This window comes from Dermacentor albipictus, chromosome 8 (assembly GCF_038994185.2).
Source record: "Dermacentor albipictus isolate Rhodes 1998 colony chromosome 8, USDA_Dalb.pri_finalv2, whole genome shotgun sequence".
Classification (NCBI taxonomy): Eukaryota; Metazoa; Arthropoda; class Arachnida; order Ixodida; family Ixodidae; genus Dermacentor; species Dermacentor albipictus.
The window spans coordinates 22011875-22017940 of NC_091828.1; positions in this window are offsets into that span (position 1 = coordinate 22011875).

Genomic DNA, 6066 nt, shown 5'->3' on the forward strand with positions numbered 1-6066 from the left:
AAGAAGGGGTCTGTGATAAACCTCTGTGTCGTTTTGATGCTGGCATGGCTTAGCCTTTGCGGTAAATACAATATTGGCCGCCAAACTGAAGGGGTCCGACTGGCCGAAGAGCTGCCTGCGAAGTGTTGCGCGACACCAAATTTATTGTGTAGGTAAGTGGCACGTCCGCCAGCTGGACCGACGACAATTTTTCCCACCATTGGCGCAGCTTGGGGTCATTTTCAAGGGGAAGGCTGAGCTCGGCAACGAGCAGGACCAGCAAGCACAGCACCAATCTGGGACAGTGTGTCGGCTACCTGATTTTTAGTCCCAGGGGTATGGCGGGTGTCCGCGGAACAATCGGAGATAAAGGAAAGTTGCCGAAGCTCACGTTCGAAGTACGAGGAACTGTTGTTTTTGAAAAGCAAGGTTAACAGCTTGTGGTCGGTCGGAATGTAAAATCTATAGCCTTCCAGAAAAAAACTGAATATGCTTTACAGCGCAATAGATGTCGAACTTCTCATTCCCGAAGGTGGTGTAGCTAGCTTCTGCAGGTTTTCTGCAGGTTTAAGGCGCTTTCATACGAAATCCAGCGGCCTCCAGACGGTGTCATCGTGCTGCTGCAGGCCTGCACCCACTGCCGTGGTGAAAGCGTCTACCACAAGGCGAGTTGGTGCGTCGGGTGACGACTGATCCAGCGACACTGCTTTCGCCATCCACGCTTTGGCTTCCTGCAAGAGGTGTTCGTGATTCGAGCACCAGTGGAAGGTACGCGGTTTTTTGGAGTCGCGACGCAGCAGGTTGGTAAGTGGTTGAAGAACTTGCGCACAGTATGTCATGAAGCAACTGTGAAAATTTACGACCCTAAGAAACCTGCGGTACTTTCAGAAGGAGGTCGGAGAGGGAAAGACCTCGACTGCCCATACCCGTGATTCCAGTTGCATGATACCTTTGGGTGAAATGCAATGACCGAGACAATCTATGGCTTCAAATCCGAAAATTCTTTGCTGGGACTTAAGGAAGAGGTCGTGTTGATTCTGTGGCTGAGATAGAAGGTGAAGGTGCTGTTTGGTTTCTTCGTCTACGCGACATGCTGTGGAAATGCCGTCAAGGCAGACAAAAATTAACGGGAATGCACGCGTAACCTCGTCCATGAGCCCTTGAAGCGTTTGCGCCGCAGTATTCAAACCGTAAGACATATAGACAAATTCAACAGGCGAACTGGAGTAGTGATCACTGTCTTTAGAATGTCGCTGAGTTCGACAGGTATTTGGCGGTACGCGCTCATCAAATAGATCTTGTACATTTTGGATCATGCGAGATGAGCGCCGAAGTCACGTATGTGGGAAAGGGGATATTGATGCGCAGTAGTGGCGGCATTCAAAGATCCGTAATTGCCACAAGGCCGCCAGTCTCCACTGTCCTGTGTTGGAACCACATGGAGAGGTGAAGACTAATTGCTGCAGCAAGGACGAGCAATGCCGTGCTCACGGCGGGCGACTTCACAGCGCGCGACTTCCAAAGTCTATCCAGCGAGCGTCCGTGGTCGGGTGGCGACAGCTTGTCCAGTGGTGGTGATGCAATGCATCACCTTGTGTTTTACTGGCCGCGCATGATTTTTGGTCTTCGTGATTTGCGGGTACCCTGGAATCTTGTTGTCATACATTGAGAGCGGTCGAAACGTACAGGTTCCAGATGAGGCTAGGTTGGAGTGGATGCTAAGTAGATGGAGACATTACGTTATTCTTTAGGCGCCCAGCGCAAATACTCCCATCTATGTTGAAATAGCTGAGGAAGACCGCTACCGCTATGGCAAAGCTGAAGTCGGCGGTCACAAACGACCTGTCCAAGCGCTGGAGTCCGATGTCTGGCACTATTGACTGGAGCCCATTCGACGTGATGGCAGTGTTCACTGCGTAGAGCGTGCGTGTGTACTTGCTGCGTTGGCGATCAGCGGCCGTGGCAGGAACGATAGACAGCTCGGCTCCGATATTGGCAAGGAAGTGGGTGCCGGTGATGCGGTCGACTACGGGGAATAGGCGTCTTGCGCGAGGGCTAATGTCGCACATGCCGCCGTTAGCGACTGGCCGGTGCGCTAGCCATCGACGAACAGGGCTAAGTACAGTGACTTGCTTGTTCACGAAATCGTCGGTGGTACTAGCACAACTACTGCGGCGAGTCTCTAGTCTCTAGATGTACGGCGAGACTCTGAAGTAGAATGGTTTAACTAATGTTGATCATGAGTGTTACTGTCAGTCGTCAGCTTTGCCATTGCCCTGGTAAGGCGGTCGACTGTTTCTTCCACGTGGGAGAGTCGGCCTCCTGGCTCCGAGACTCTCGCAGCGGCGAAAGGTAGCTGTGCCTAAGACGAGCAGTCGCATACGCGGTCAGCGAGTGCTGCTAGCCAGTCGAGACTGATCTCGTCGGAACTCGCTAGCACCATGCCTGCGGACTGTGGGAAGCGCCGCAGGAGCAGCTCAACCGAAATTGGAATGTGGGTCTCGTTTGCGGAGTGGCCACCCAGCAATAGACGCAACCGGTGCAGGAGTTGTGACGGTCGCTGGTCGCCGAGTTCTTCGGAGAGAAGCTGTTGGAGCCTTCTTTATTGTGTTGGCTTGAGGCGCTGCACGACCATGCGTTTCAGGTCGCCCTATGCTGTGGCCGTAGGTGTACCCGCTGCCAAGTCGTCTGTAGCATCGGTGATGTCAGAGGGCAGCGCAGCAACAACTTGCAGATACCTGCTTTTGGTGAATGATGTGGCGGAGTTCAAAAGCGGCCTCTATTGGGATAAACCAAACTCAATAATTCTTTGCCAAAAGCTGGGACCCTTATGCTCTGTAGCGATGAGAGGAGACCTAATCGTGACGTTGTCTCTGTCAGTAGAAATAGGAGTAGCGTGTTCAAAAAAAAAAACATCAATGTCCTGGGTCAATAGGTTTAGCGGAGGAGGTTGGGAATGGAGAACCGACTGGCTTTATTCAAACGTGAAAGCAGGTTTGCCGAGCTATGGTGGAGGCAAGGCGACTGTATTTCCCAGAAGTGGGGACAGCGTCTGCTGATGGACGGTCGCTACACATTTTTAATGCTGATGTAGTCACCTTTATCGTAAATTGATATTTTCTTTTCTTGTGTACGTTTTGCTCTGAGGTAGTTGCCAAGATAATTATGCACATAGTACTAAGCGATCACTTTGTTCTGGTAGAAATGTTAAAGAAAAGCCACTGTCGGGGTGGGATGTTAGTATAAGGTCGAGCATGTCACAGCACTGTTCGTTTCATCGCGTCGAGGTAGATATTAGCTGCGTCAAAGTAAAGGTCACGCATGTCTTAGGAAAATTACTTTCGAGGTTATTCTTCGACAGCCTTATGGCTGATGTGGACCATGTTATAACAGGTATGTTAAAGTTACCTAAGAGGAGTACATGAATATGACTGAATGACGTCCGAAGAGATCGGAGTGCCTCTCGAAGCGAATAGTGAAGAAGGCATCTGCGTCGGGGGTTCAATTGCGTACACCGATAATAACTTCTAGAAATGAATAATTGGACAAAACAAATAAAATTTCAATGGTGCTTCTCCGCAGAACCAGGGTCTCTCAGGCACATACTACGGGTTTGCCCACAGGCACCATTAAATCCGCCGAACCATTATCAAACCAACGAGCTTTGGGAGAGAGCCTTGACAGCTCCGACCTCAAGGATCAGCAACGGCTGATTGCAAAAGCCCGAGGCGGCCCGAGCTCAAGGCATTCTCCCACGACGACGCCGAGCCTGTGGCATGTGGCGTGTTTCGCGTCCAAGCCTTGGGGTGGCGCCAGGATCGAAACGACGACAGCGCACCGCCGGCAGCGGTAATGGAAACCCCAGCTTTATTTGCAACGTATCAAACCAGCACGTACAGAAAAATATTTCTATCTGAAATTATAAATTTTTCGAAGCAATTCAGCTTAAACATTGAAAATGTTTATAACGTGACTTCTCGAATGGTTAACTGCGAGAGAGCAGGCATTCTGGACCAGAAGCCGAAAAGTAGCGACAGAATTCGTCCTTGTGAAAGCTACGTGTTTCTGCTCAAACAGGAAGCACTGGCTCAAGTCAAATTGCAGTTTACGAATGTTGTGAACGAAGTGACGTGACATCTTCAGCTACGAAAGTGGAGGAAATTTAACAACATACCAGCGTGCGACGGAATTATGTGGTCGGATGTGTTTCTTCATTCAGCGGCGAACAGCTTGTGTTCACCAGAAGTGTGTGGCGAGACTGTACGTAGTATCTTTTTGCACATAAACAACTATGCATGTTACGCACCAGTATATCTTTGAAACGCTATTCAAGTGCTTTTTATTTCATGTAAACATCGATGATGTTATAATAAAGCTGTTTATTGGGAGCAAGTTAGTGTGATTAGCGGCGTGATTTCTCTCGGCCTATGCAGTAGTGCCAAACTTCAAAGGTAAAGAAGAATATGTATAAGCGAATATATATCAAAGGTAAATAAGGATATATATATTGTTACGGTGAAGTGAAGGAAGACGTTGAGTTGGACTAGAGAAAGACGAAGTCTGGCAGTTGCCTGAACGCCATATCGATCATTTGTAAATATACGTTATTTTACACTCGTGGGCCTGCTTTCTTCCCGCAACATTTTGGTGGAAGGTGCGGGGTGCAACCACGGAACTTCGCAGCGGACGTCATCTACCTGCTGCCACAATGGCAAATCAACCGACACAAGCGACAACGCCTCGGCAGCCCGTGCCCACGGTCATCCTCACTCATCCACGGGACCCGGGAACATTTTGTGGCACGGACAACGTCGACGTCGAGGACTGGCTTACGATGTACGAGCGAGTGTGCGACAACAACAGGTGGGATCCTACAATGATGCTTGCAAACGTAATATTTTATCTGAAGGGAACTGCGAAGCAATGGTATGACACACATGAAGCTGACCTAACGAGCTGGGATGTTTGCAAAGAAAAAATGCGAGACCTGTTCGGCAGACCTGTCGGTCGTCAGCTGGCAGCTGAAAAAGAACTTGCGTGCCGCGCTCAGACGTCCACAGAATCCTATGTCGTGTACATACAGGATGTGCTGGCCCTCTGTCGCAAGGCTGATGACAACATGACCGAGGCAGACAAGATTGGCCATATATTGAAAGGTATTGCAGACGATGCCTTCAATCTCTTGATGTGTAAGGATTGTGCCACTGTGGATGCAATTATTAAGGAGTGCCGGCGCTTCGAACAAGCGAAGGGCCGCCGCGTCACTCAAACTTTCGACCGGTTGCCCAATACCGCCGCGACATCTTCTTGCGAAGACCCGCCGCGGTTCGTTCAGCCCGCAGGACCGGAAGAAATAACGCGCATCGTTCGCCGTGAGCTTGAGGCCATGGCCCCGGCTCCCGTTCGTTCAGACTGTCGGGAAAGCGTACCCGCTATCTCCCTTATACAAGCGGTCGTTCGGGAGGAAATAGCAAGTTTGGGCATTCCATCTCTCTGCTCAGTCCGCCATACCAACACCTACCAAATTTCTCCGACCGCTCGCTCCCGGACGCAAAGCTTTCCACCACTCCGTCGCAACCCGGCTGAATGGCGCACAGCGGATGATAAACCCATCTGTTTTAATTGTTCCGGTATTGGACACATCGCCCGTCATTGCCGCAACCACTGGTCGTCGCCTCCTCGGTGGTCGTCTCCGAGTCACTACAGCCAAGTACCCGACAATCGCACTTTCTCGCCCTATACGCCGACTAGGAACATCAACGCCGACAGTGCTCCACCAAGATCCAGCCGATCCCCGTCTCCGCAAGGTCGTAGGTCCCGTTCGCCTCTCGTTCACCGCTCTTCGTCCCCTTCTGCAACCGGTCGCTTCGCTTCGGGAAACTAGGCGGTGCAGCTCCCGGAGGTGAAGCTGCAACTCCGACCCGGCCCACAAATCCTCTATTGACCCTGCCTACATGTGGAAACCTGCTGGACATTGAAGTCGATGGCGTTCCTGTTAGATCTCTCGTTGATACAGGAGCGCAGCTTTCAGTTATGAGCGCTGCTCTCCGCCGCCGGCTCAAAAAGGTTCTGACCCCCGCCGTACCG